The following is a 13837-nucleotide window of genomic DNA, read 5'->3' as shown; positions in this document are numbered from 1 at the left end:
ATTGGGGCACATATGGTTTTATACACTATTCAAAAATAGAAATTTGGTCATTTTTCGTACCTCCATATACCAGGCGAGTTGGCCGTGCGCGTAGAGGCGCGCGGCTGTGAGCTTGCATCCAGGAGATAGTAGGTTCGAATCCCACTATCGGCAGCCCTGAAGATGGTTTTCCGTGGTTTCCCATTTTCACACCAGGCAAATGCTGGGGCTGTACCTTAATTAAGGCCACGGCCGCTTCCTTCCAACTCCTAGGCCTTTCCTATCCCATCGTCGCCATAAGACCTATCTGTATCGGTGCGACGTAAAGCCCCTAGCGTACCTCCATGATAAGCATATGTATCAAATTAAAAACAGACACACAACGAAAACAAACCACCTCCTTTGCAACAATTAAAACTTGAAATGAAAAGCGTTCTTTGGACACTCAGTACACCGTGTCATTGCCCAACGTGTCGTAAACAAAGTTGTCCCTTGTCATGCACCAGAATGGCTACGTGGTAATTTAGTATAAGTTTTGCCATCCCTCACATGGATAACAAATTCACAGTGCCTTCTCAAGCTTCTGACAAGGTGCTCCTCATTCAGTTCAGGTAGACATCCACTCTTTAAAAAGGGCGTGTTCAAGGGCTTGTAGTGTTTGGGGCGGTGGATTTCTCGTTAGAATGCATTGCTCTAGTTGATCCTAGACGTGTTCAATTGGATTCAAGCCGGGACTTCTGGATGGTCACTCCATTCATTGTAGGAATGTCCAAATGATGTTGGCAGCATGTGCTCTAGCATTATCATGCATGAATATTGAGTTTTCTCCAAGTTTTCTCATGTGATGAATCACTTACAGTACTAAAATCTCATCTATATACCATCGAGCAGTTGAGGATCCATTGCAGATGATTAAGGAGGTCAGGTTTTTTGTCAAATCCTGCCTACCCACACCATAACAAATCCAAATGGTAAATTGTACAGCTGTCAAATGAAATGGCTCCCCACTTCTTCTCCAGATGGCCATCTGAATGATATAACACTGAAATGGGATTCATTTGAGAAGAGCAGAAGATGCTAGTGTCTTAATTGCCAGTGCAGATTATCTCTGGCATACTGTAGTCTCACCGAGCGAGTTGGCCGTGCGGTTAGGGGCGCGCAGCTGTGACCTTGCATCCGGGAGAGAGTTCGAATCCCACTGTCGGCAGCCCCGAAGATGGTTTACCGTGGTTTCCCATTTTCACACCAGGCAAATTCTGGGGCTGTACCTTAATTAAGGCCACGGCCGCTTCCTTCCAACTCCTAGACCTTTCCTATCCGATCGTCGCCATAAGACCTATCTGTGTTGGTGTGACATGAAGCCGCTAGCAAAAAAATAAAACTGTAGTCTCCTGACATGATGTTGTCTGTCCAGTGCAGATACTGTAGTAGGTCGCTGAGGGCTTAAATTGACCTCTTGAAGCCTATATTTTTGACTGTTTGGTCACTTTGTACTCCAGGAGTCTGCTGTAGTAGAGTTGGCTACTGAATGCATGATTCGAAGCAGTGTATCGATTCATTCAAGTGTCCGAGTGAATCGATTCACAGGAACGGCGAGCTCACGGCACACGATTCAGCTTACTCCCAGCGGACAGTGCTGAGTGGCGCACTCACTGGACGTTGACGGGAAGCCGAGCTTCCGCTGCAGCGAGACAGTGAATCATGGCACACCGAAAGAATCGTGAATGAGCACGGATCAGTGAGACACAAGATACACACGGCTCCTTATCGGCACACTGGACACTGGCAGAGCGCAGAGCTTCCGCTGCAACGAGACATACAGAGAGCCATGGTACACTGAAAGAATGTAGGATGCTAAAAGGTTAGTTTTTTCCACCTATTCAATACATATAAATTTTATAAATTAGGAATTTATTATTGATTCCACTTGAGACATGTTTCGCCCTTCATTGAGGGCATCATCAGTCAAAATATCACCTCAAGGTAAAAAATCAGGTAACTGGTTAGTAGTTGACATGTACAAATTAATACATATTATTAATACAATTACAAAAATTAAGTATGGGAAATAGTTGTACAAAAGTGATGGTTGAACATATAGGTTTATAGATGAAAAGTCGGCACCAATGCCTAAAATTAACATAGTAGAGTTCGGCAGTGGTGCTCTGGAGAAACAGTTGATGCAATCATAGGAAAATAAAAAGTTAAAAAATATTTACATTAAAACAATTAAGGGAGAAAAGGTGTAGTGTTCGGTGTCAATGTTTGTAACCAAAAATTAATGTCAAAGGTTGGTAACTATACAGTATTTACATTGTTCAATTGAACAGTTGAGATAAAGTTTTAAAAATATTTACATTATAACATTCAGCGTAAATGTTTGTAATAAAAACTAATGTCAATAGTTGGTAACTATATAGTAATTACATTATCTAATTGAATAGTTGAGAATTTACAAATATATACATAATTACACAAGAGCAGCTGGTGTGCAAGGATAAAAAATTTTTAGTACCAAGTGCGTCCTGATGTTTTAGAGGTTGGAAGAAGGAATTAGTATTGACATTTCAGAAATATGTAGAGCAGTTTATTTTAGTTAAAATCACCAGGGGTAGGGAAATATTTCATAGGCAAATGAGGTTTTATAGGCATCAAGCTGGAAGTTTTTCAGTTGCAGTGCCGAGATCGGTACGGAGACTGGTCAGTGTGGATGGAGATTCATGGGTATTCCGTGCGTTTGAACGGCAACAATGGTGACAGTTATTAGTGGGTAATTGCTAGTTATATGGGTAATTGCTAATTAGGAAAATGTTGCGGGTTGAAACTTTCGCTTATTCTTTTAGTTGACTTCTGTAGCATCGAATGTGATGTGAAGACATCGGTGTGAAATGCCGGTGAGACAAATTGATATTGTTCCGTGGAATAAAGTATGGCGGACTTCGGGATGAAGTTATTGTTCTTTTCTGGTCTGGTGAGATAGAATAGAGTTGCTTGTGTTGTGAACTGCTGTGGAGAGATTAGAATGTATACGGCAACTGCAGAGTCAGAGCTTTAAAGCTGGGGTGAGGCATCTTCTCATTCTGACTGCGAAGAGGAGCCGTAGTGGCACGCCATATTTGTGCCGATGTGCGCTGGGTTCCGGCGTGTTGTTGAAAGTTGTATTGTATGCAGTAGAAGTTATCTGTAATTGAGATGTTAATAGTATTAGTTAGTGTGTAAGAACGGTTTATGGTAAGTAATGAAGAGTGAATGTTATGTTACATACCTGATGTGTCGCTGAGAGGTAATTGATGATGAGTATTGGTGGACTAAGAAGGAGGCTCAGTCGGTAATACGCACATGCGGTTAGCAATGGCGGCGGGAGGGGTGGAGAGCTTTGGGGGGGGGGGGGGGGCATGGGCGGAGTCATGCGCAAAGGTGAGCTGTCAGAATGGAGGAAGGTAGAGTGGAGGGGCGAGCTTGTTGTGTATTGGGAGTGCAGGTTGATGTAGTGTTGGTTTATAAAAAGAGGGGTGGGGGGGGTATAAGGAACTGAAAGTTACGCGGATAATATTGATGCCTATTTGTTATTGTGATGAATGTTATTTGCTTGTGTTGGGTGTTGTATTGTTTTTGAAGGTCGAGTGGTTATTATTTCTCGTGTTGTATCGGTGGGGTCGTGGTGGAGGGGGAAGTGCTTGGGTGGGAGGATGTGTGGGCTTGCTGTCGTTGTGTGTGGGGGAATTGGTCGGAAAGGGGGAGGTGGGGGGTAGGGGGGTAATTGTCGACATGCTGGGTGAGTTAGTTAATGTGGTATTGAAGATTTTAGACAAGTTGTTGCCTTGAAAATTTATTTTTTGTAGTAAGGTGGGAATTTGTTCATAAAGGGGGTTTTTTAAATCTATTATCTCGTTGAGGTTTTTATCTTTGTTGAAGTGTTGGTCTAGATAGATGTATAGGTTCTCAAACTCAGTCATTAGTTTGCCTTTCTCGACTTTTTTTAGGATTGTTAAGTCTTGTTCTATTGTGGTGAAGTGGTGGCCAGTGTCCCTCATGTGGGTGCTCATTGCGGAAAATTTATTATGTTTTTGGGCATTGTAGTGTTCTAAATAACGGGTTTGGAAGCTTCGGCCAGTTTGTCCGATATACGAGGAGTTGCATTGTGAACAGGTGAGTCTGTAAATACCTGAGCCCGCGTAGTGGTTTCTTCTTGGGTTGACAGAGTTCTGGTTGAAACATATGTTCTGGTTCGTGTTCTGCATTTTGAAAGCAATGTTGACTTCGTGCTTTTTTAGGGGGTTGGCTATCTGGTGGATGACTGGATTAGTGTATGTGAAAGTTGCGTATTTGTGTTTATTGGGTTTTGTTGGGGAAAGATTAGTTGTTAATTTTAGTTTTACTTTGTTGATGATCTTGTTGATCATGTTGGTGTTGAAGCCATTGAACTTGGCAATATCTGTTATGTAATCAAGTTCTTTTTTCAGATTGGTAGGTGAAAGGGGAATTTTTAAAGCTCTGTATATTAAACTGTAGTAAGGGGCTTGTTTATGGGAGTTTGGGTGTAAGGAATTATTGTTTATTGTTAGTGGGGTGAAGGAGGGTTTTCTGTGTATTCGAAACTCAAATGCGTTGTCCATTCGTGTGATGTTGATGTCTAAAAAATTGATGGAGCCGTTGTCCTCATCTTCTTTTGTGAATTTTATGTTGTTGTCTAAAGTGTTTAGGAATGTGAGGATGTTGTCGCTGTTGTTGCACTGTTTATCGATGATTACTAGTGTGTCGTCGACATAGCGGAGCCAAAGATGAATACCATTGATGGAATTTATAATTTTATTGTGTTCTAAGTTGTCCAAATAGATGTTCGCTAGAATGCCAGAAATAGGGTCTCCCATAGCTAAGCCCTTTTGATGGTAAATCTTGTTGTTGAACGTGAAGTAATTATTGTTCAAAATAAAGGTTAATATTTTAATGAACTCATCAATTTCTATTTTGCTTAGTCCACTGTGTTTGGAGAGGTTGTTTTTTATGATGTTGATGGTTTCGAGAACTGGGATGTTCGGATACATGTTGGTGATGTCAAAGGAACATAGAATGTGGTTTGGTTGCAGTGTAAATTTATTCAGGGTTTGACATAGGTCAATTGAGTTCTTAATGGGGTTTATGTTGTTGAATTTGTAGTGTTTTTTGAGAAAGTAGTGTAGAAATCTTGAAGTTTTGTATGTTGGACTGCCTCTGCTGTTGATAATTGGTCGGATGGGGATGTCTTTTTTGTGGGTTTTGGGTAAGGACTTGGCTGTGGGTAAAGTTGGATTCATGTTGACTAGTTTAAAGATTTCATGGTCATTTAAGAGGAAAGTTGAATTTTTGAGAAGGGTTTTCAAGTTGCGTTGTACTTTTGGTATAGGATCCTTGTTGATGGTGGTGTAGGTTGTGTCGGAAAAGAATTCTTCAGTTTTTTTGATGTAGTCCTGTTTGTTCATGAGTACAGAACAATAATACTACATCCATTATTTCAAACAACACCCCTACTACCATCAATTTGTCTGACACCACCTTCTCTGACATAGAAATGAACCTCCTAAACAGAGGCCTAAAACACAATTGGCCTAACCCCAATACTATCGATGACCTAACCACCACTATTGCAGAAGTAGAATCCAACATTAGTAAACAGATCACCACAGAGAAACAAAATGACGTCAGTCACGAAATAAAAAAGAAACTGCCCTCCCTAGTTAATGAGTTAAAAACCAACAAAAACACTACCCTCTCAAAACAAATCCATGCTTTAAAGACCAAAATAAACACCAATAACGTTATAGTAACGAAAGCCGACAAAGGTAACACAACTGTACTCATGAACAAACAGGACTACATCAAAAAAACTGAAGAATTCTTTTCCGACACAACCTACACCACCATCAACAAGGATCCTATACCAAAAGTACAACGCAACTTGAAAACCCTTCTCAAAAATTCAACTTTCCTCTTAAATGACCATGAAATCTTTAAACTAGTCAACATGAATCCAACTTTACCCACAGCCAAGTCCTTACCCAAAACCCACAAAAAAGACATCCCCATCCGACCAATTATCAACAGTAGAGGCAGTCCAACATACAAAACTTCAAGATTTCTACACTACTTTCTCAAAAAACACTACAAATTCAACAACATAAACCCCATTAAGAACTCAATTGACCTATGTCAAACCCTGAATAAATTTACACTGCAACCAAACCACATTCTATGTTCCATTGACATCACCAACATGTATCCGAACATCCCAGTTCTCGAAACCATCAACATCATAAAAAACAACCTCTCCAAACACAGTGGACTAAGCAAAATAGAAATTGATGAGTTCATTAAAATATTAACCTTTATTTTGAACAATAATTACTTCACGTTCAACAACAAGATTTACCATTAAAAGGGCTTAGCTATGGGAGACCCTATTTCTGGCATTCTAGCGAACATCTATATGGACAACTTAGAACACAATAAAATTATAAATTCCATCAATGGTATTCATCTTTGGCTCCGCTATGTCGACGACACACTAGTAATCATCGATAAACAGTGCAACAACAGCGACAACATCCTCACATTCCTAAACACTTTAGACAACAACATAAAATTCACAAAAGAAGATGAGGACAACGGCTCCATCAATTTTTTAGACATCAACATCACACGAATGGACAACGCATTTGAGTTTCGAATACACAGAAAACCCTCCTTCACCCCACTAACAATAAACAATAATTCCTTACACCCAAACTCCCATAAACAAGCCCCTTACTACAGTTTAATATACAGAGCTTTAAAAATTCCCCTTTCACCTACCAATCTGAAAAAAGAACTTGATTACATAACAGATATTGCCAAGTTCAATGGCTTCAACACCAACATGATCAACAAGATCATCAACAAAGTAAAACTAAAATTAACAACTAATCTTTCCCCAACAAAACCCAATAAACACAAATACGCAACTTTCACATACACTAATCCAGTCATCCACCAGATAGCCAACCCCCTAAAAAAGCACGAAGTCAACATTGCTTTCAAAACGCAGAACACGAACCAGAACATATTTTTCAACCAGAACTCTGCCAACCCAAGAAGAAACCACTACGCGGGCTCAGGTATTTACAGACTCACCTGTTCACAATGCAACTCCTCGTACATCGGACAAACTGGCCGAAGCTTCCAAACCCATTATTTAGAACACTACAATGCCCAAAAACATAATAAATTTTCCACAATGAGCACCCACATGAGGGACACTGGCCACCACTTCACCGCAATAGAACAAGACTTAACAATCCTAAAAAAAGTCGAGAAAGGCAAACTAATGACTGAGTTTGAGAACCTATACATCTATCTAGACCAACACTTCAACAAAGATAAAAACCTCAACGAGATAATAGATTTAAAAAACCCCCTTTATGAACAAAGTCCCACCTTACTACAAAAAATAAATTTTCAAGGCAACAACTTGTCTAAAATCTTCAATACCACATTAACTAACTCACCCAGCATGTCGACAATTACCCCCCTACCCCCCACCTCCCCCTTTCCGACCAATTCCCCCACACACAACGACAGCAAGCCCACACATCCTCCCACCCAAGCACCTCCCCCTCCACCACGACCCCACCGATACAACACGAGAAATAATAACCACTCGACCTTCAAAAACAATAAAACACCCAACACAAGGAAATAACATTCATCACAATAACAAATAGGCATCAATATTATCCGCGTAACTTTCAGTTCCTTATACCCCCCCCCCCTCTTTTTATAAACCAACACTACATCAACCTGCACTCCCAATACACAACAAGCTCGCCCCTCCACTCTACCTTCCTCCATTCTGACAGCTCACCTTTGCGCATGACTCCGCCCATGCCCCTCCCCCCCCAAAGCTCTCCACCCCTCCCGCCGCCATTGCTAACCGCATGTGCGTATTACCGACTGAGCCTCCTTCTTAGTCCACCAATACTCATCATCAATTACCTCTCAGCGACACATCAGGTATGTAACATAACATTCACTCTTCATTACTTACCATAAACCTTTCTTACACACTAACTAATACTATTAACATCTCAATTACAGATAACTTCTACTGCATACAATACAACTTTCAACAACACGCCGGAACCCAGCGCACATCGGCACAAATATGGCGTGCCACTACGGCTCCTCTTCGCAGTCAGAATGAGAAGATGCCTCACCCCAGCTTTAAAGCTCTGACTCTGCAGTTGCCGTATACATTCTAATCTCTCCACAGCAGTTCACAACACAAGCAACTCTATTCTATCTCACCAGACCAGAAAAGAACAATAACTTCATCCCGAAGTCCGCCATACTTTATTCCACGGAACAATATCAATTTGTCTCACCGGCATTTCACACCGATGTCTTCACATCACATTCGATGCTACAGAAGTCAACTAAAAGAATAAGCGAAAGTTTCAACCCGCAACATTTTCCTAATTAGCAATTACCCATATAACTAGCAATTACCCACTAATAACTGTCACCATTGTTGCCGTTCAAACGCACGGAATACCCATGAATCTCCATCCACACTGACCAGTCTCCGTACCGATCTCGGCACTGCAACTGAAAAACTTCCAGCTTGATGCCTATAAAACCTCATTTGCCTATGAAATATTTCCCTACCCCCGGTGATTTTAACTAAAATAAACTGCTCTACATATTTCTGAAATGTCAATACTAATTCCTTCTTCCAACCTCTAAAACATCAGGACGCACTTGGTACTAAATTTTTTTTATCCTTGCACACCAGCTGCTCTTGTGTAATTATGTATATATTTGTAAATTCTCAACTATTCAATTAGATAATGTAATTACTATATAGTTACCAACTATTGACATTAGATTTTATTACAAACATTTACGCTGAATGTTATAATGTAAAAAATTTTAAAACTTTATCTCAACTGTTCAATTGAACAATGTAAATACTGTATAGTTACCAACCTTTGACATTAATTTTTGGTTACAAACATTGACGCCGAACACTACAGCTTTTCTCCCTTAATTGTTTTAATGTAAATATTTTTTAACTTTTTATTTTCCTATGATTGCGTCAACTGTTTCTCCAGAGCACCACTGCCGAACTCTACTATGTTAATTTTAGGCATTGGTGCCGACTTTTCATCTATAAACCTATATGTTCAACCATCACTTTTGTACAACTATTTCCCATACTTAATTTTTGTAATTGTATTAATAATATGTATTAATTTGTACATGTCAACTACTAACCAGTTACCTGATTTTTTACCTTGAGGTGATATTTTGACTGATGATGCCCTCAATGAAGGGCGAAACATGTCTCAAGTGGAATCAATAATAAATTCCTAATTTATAAAATTTATATGTATTGAATAGGTGGAAAAAACTAACCTTTTAGCATCCTACATTCAGTATCTTCAATACGGATAGCAATGATTTTTATCACTTACACTGAAAGAATCGTATGCTATAATGGACTCTCGAGCTCAGCTCATTTGAAAATAATACCCACTTGCATTCACTGTTCTCTTCTTACAGGGAGGTTTAAATAATATATGGATTTATTTGCAGTGTTAAAAAAGGTAGTCAAAACATAATTCTGAAGTAGCTAGTAAGTAGGTAGGCTATTAGGTTAATGAATCTTAGTATTATAACTTAGTTGACATTTGACAATTAAACTCGACTCTAGCCTGCCCTATGATTATGAGTCATGCTCATGACCACTCAAAAGTACCTGTTTTATATTGGGAAGATCGGCTTAGTATTATCTCAGTTCATATGTCACATCGTTACCCAAGACTTCAATCATATGTGGACAGTAAGTGAACAGACTGACGCAATAACTTAACGAACAGTACGTTGAATCAGAAAACCAGCGGGCTACTGTACATCTCGTGTAGCCTATACAAAATATGACTATTTAAAAAAATCCTCAGCTGTTAGAAAAATACATATTTTCAAAAATGACTGAGCGAGTTGGAGGTCCGGTTAGTATTGCGTAGCTATGCGCCGCTATGCGCTTGCATTCAGGGGATGGTGGGTTCAAATCCCACCGTCGGCAGCCGTTAAGATGGTTTTCCGCAGTTTCCCCATTTTCACACCAGGAAATGCTGGGACTGTACCTTAAATAAGGCCATGGCTGCTACCTTCCTAATCCTAGACCTTTCCCATCCTGCGTCGCCGGAAACCTTCAGTGTATTAGAGTGACTAGCATTTTTTTTCTAAGAAAGGAGTTCATAGTATGAAGACCAGATGGCAGCTGCGAGCACTGAATGCTGTTGCTGCTGTCTTACCAGTACATACTACACAGATGCAGTAGGAACGGTGACTAATGTGCCATGAATCGATCACTGTATCGATTCAGTAACGTGAACGGAATCAAATGAATCGATTCAATAAAATGAATGTCCCATCACTATGCTGTAGGTTCACCTATAGTGTTCGTGCTGTAAATTGGCAGTTTCAGAGAGCTTGTAGATGCACAAAACGATCCTGCCCGGGTGTAATTTTCCTTTGCTGGGCGGTGTTAGGGCACCTGTCAACACTTCAATTTCCCTGAAACCGTTTCCAGAGATACCAAATCGTATTCTGAGCATCTGTAACATTCTGGCATCATATTTCTACAAGTAGTCTTCTTGAACCAGTGTAAGTGTACGAACTCCTTCATTTGATGATGACTGCTTCCCCCGTTGCCTTCCTTGGTCTGCACGACCAACCGTGACTTGTAAACACTATACTCCACACAGACTAACCAACACGCACACTTTAAATTGATACCGACATCTCCCAAACATCCTGATGATGGTGGAGCCCTGTGTTTTATAAACAGGACATGTTATTGCCATAATAGTTAAATGCACTATGCATTCATACAATGTAGTTAGAAACATCAAGGATATGACCAAATTTCTTTTTTGAGCAGTGCATTTTTTGTTTGTTCCTAAAAGTCACATGATATCATCATCATCATCATCATCATCATCATCATCATCATCATCGTTGACCATCTCCAGTTGCCCGAGTGTGGTGTACGAGCCCCCTCCATCTTTGTCTTTGAACCGCTAGTTGCTTTACGTCGCACCGACACAGATAGGTCTTCTGGCGACGATGGGATAGGAAAGGCCTAGGAATTGGAAGGAAGCAGCCGTGGCCTTAATTAAGGTACAGCCCCAGCATTTGCCTGGTGTAAAAATGGGAAACCACGGAAAACCATCTTCAGGGCTGCCGCCGGTGGGATTCGAACCCACTATATCCCGGATGCAAGCTCACAGCCACGTGCCCCTGAATGCACGGCCAACTCGCCCGGTGTCTATGAACCATTGTTCTCTCATAAACTTCTCCCAGTCTTGTTCTCTCTCCTCAACATCTTTCTTCACTAGCTCTGTCCATTTTCCTCTGGTCTTTTCTTTTTTTACTTCTCTTTCATATTCTCTTCTTGCAGTGTATATAACCACTGGACTGCTGGAGTTCCTGCTGCTCACAGTGTATTTGTAGTTAATTCATTCACTCCAACTCCTTTTCCTTTCCTCATACTGTTCATGGACTTTCCTATCTCCAGCCATGTAATTGGAGGTTACTCGTTACTACTACAGGGTTCCTCTCTGTCTGATGTAGTGCTCGCTACTCAATTTAAGAGATTATCAAAAAAGGTCTTGCATTCATTCCTGATTTCATCTTCTTCTTGCACTAAGGTTACGGTGTCCCCTTCTATTGCCTTTATATCCTCTTGTTCACACCTTCTGTTCTTGACTAACCTGTACAGTAATTTCCTATTTCCTTTGCTGTCTGGTTCTAATTTATCCACAAACTCATTCCATGCTTTTTCCTTCTCTTCTCGTAACTATGAGTTTCTTTGTTCTATATTGCTTGGTTCCTTGCTTTAATGGCTGTTTTGACTTTGTCGTTCCACCAAGGTGTCTCTTTTTTTCCTTCTTGGTTGATCCTGTTAACCCACAGAGTTCTTTAGCTTCTCCCACAAATGTATCTTTAAAAATTTTCCACTCTTACTATACTGGTGTTGTTTCTCCCTGTGGTAGGTTTTGTTGTATTCTGTTCTGATATTCTTTCTGGAACTGAGCTTTTTCTTTAAATAATAATAATAATAATAATAATAATAATAATAATAATAATAATAATAATAATAATAATAATACATGATAAGACTGTTGGCATTAATTTGAGGTTAATGCCTAAAGTGACATTTTCATTGCACTACTTTATACCTTTGCTTTAAAATATTTTCTTCTTTTGCAGGTTACATTTTGTGCAGAGTGAAGAGGATGGGATTTCACTCCTTAGAAGTGGGGAGCAGCATTTGTTTCTGGGTATTACTGTGGTGTTAGATCTGTACTAACTGTTGATTGACTATTGTATTTTATATTTTATAATATTTGTTTCTGGGAATATATGAGAGATATTTTATAGCAGTTCAGGATATGGGGGGGAAATAGAATTTCTCTTTCAGTACTACGTAATTTTACATTGTTTTTTAATTTTAAGACAATTGCATAAATATCGTTCTATTTTAAGCATATCTTTCCCCCTGACAGGTCTTGTTTAAGTTTGAAAAAAGTGAAAATTATAATCCTACACATAGTATACCAAGTACAAATTTATTCGTTAAATATATCCAGTAACTGAACTGTTGATGCCAACTTCATGATAACTGTTATAATGTTAACTTAACCAGTCTTTCACTTTGGAAGGAGCTGTTTTGAGCTCCTCCTTTGACAGATTGGAATATCGTGGCTGTGACTTCGAAGTTGGCATATGTATAGCACTATTCTGGTGGAGTTGATAGAACTTAAGCATTAGTAATGTTCTGACTGAATAGTGCTGGTTTCAGTTTTGTAGACTGCAAAGATGATATTGATTTCTTGTTTCATGTTTGTTCTTTTTGTTTCTGTCAGAATGATAAAATCAGGATGTAGAAACATTGTATAATAAAGTTATGTGAGGAATTCCTAAAATGTTTTTTGCTTGCATCTTTTTCACTTTACATCACTCTCTCTTACAACATCTTATCTTGTTTTATGATAGTTTCCTTCTTTGAAGTTTTTTTTTATTGTATTATTAATGCAACATCAGGTAAGTGTTACAGATTGTGATGTACACGTGAGCACAGAAATGGTGTCCCGGTATAAACAAAGCATGGTATACCCCCACCTCCATGCTTAACGCATTGCTGCAGGTAGACAGCCTGCTACAAGACTGTTGTGATCGAAATGGGCACAGTGGTGGATGTATAGCAATACACACACTGTGCCGTCAGCACTACCAGTTCACTCCCTCTCCTCCTTTTCTGTACTGGAGTGGGGCACTGTTGATTGTTTACGTCGGGACACCATTTCTGTGCTTGCATGTACTAGCCTTCAAAATGGAAGTTTGCAGTTTTTATCATAGCTAGAGTTAATACACACAAAGAAAACAAAACTGACAAGTTTACCATACAGTACATTTATAATTTGTTGTTTGCTCTTTCAACAAAAAATATCTATCGTCAAAAAAAGTGTTTACCCATGGGGTCTCCCACCTCAGGAATAATAGCCTAAAATTTTCATCGATTATCTAGAAAATACACAAATACCTAATCAAATCAGTGGCATTTTCTCATGGATGAGATATGTGGATGACATCTTCACTATCTTAGATCGAAGAGTGACCAACAGCAAAATATTATTAAATCATATCAAATTCATACACAAATCCAGATCAGTTAACATTTTGGACTAAAAATCACACAAAATAATGACCACTTCATGTATAACATATACAGAAAACCCATGCAAACGGTCAGTATCATACAAAAAGATTCAGTACA

General features: G+C 39.5%; 1 protein-coding gene across 1 annotated transcript in view; it reads left to right on the top strand.

The window, feature by feature from the left end:
* LOC136863926 (cytoplasmic aconitate hydratase) overlaps positions 1–12986 on the top strand; it is a 781251-nt gene extending 768265 nt beyond the window's left edge. Inside the window, exon 19 of the mRNA XM_067140355.2 lies at positions 12271–12986. The gene's annotated coding sequence lies outside the window, so the exon portion shown is untranslated. The remainder of the gene's footprint in view (positions 1–12270) is intronic.
* The last annotated feature ends 851 nt before the right edge of the window (positions 12987–13837 follow it).

The sequence above is a fragment of the Anabrus simplex genome, chromosome 2 (assembly GCF_040414725.1).
Source record: "Anabrus simplex isolate iqAnaSimp1 chromosome 2, ASM4041472v1, whole genome shotgun sequence".
NCBI lineage: Eukaryota > Metazoa > Arthropoda > Insecta > Orthoptera > Tettigoniidae > Anabrus > Anabrus simplex.
This window is presented reverse-complemented; position numbering and strand designations above follow the sequence as displayed.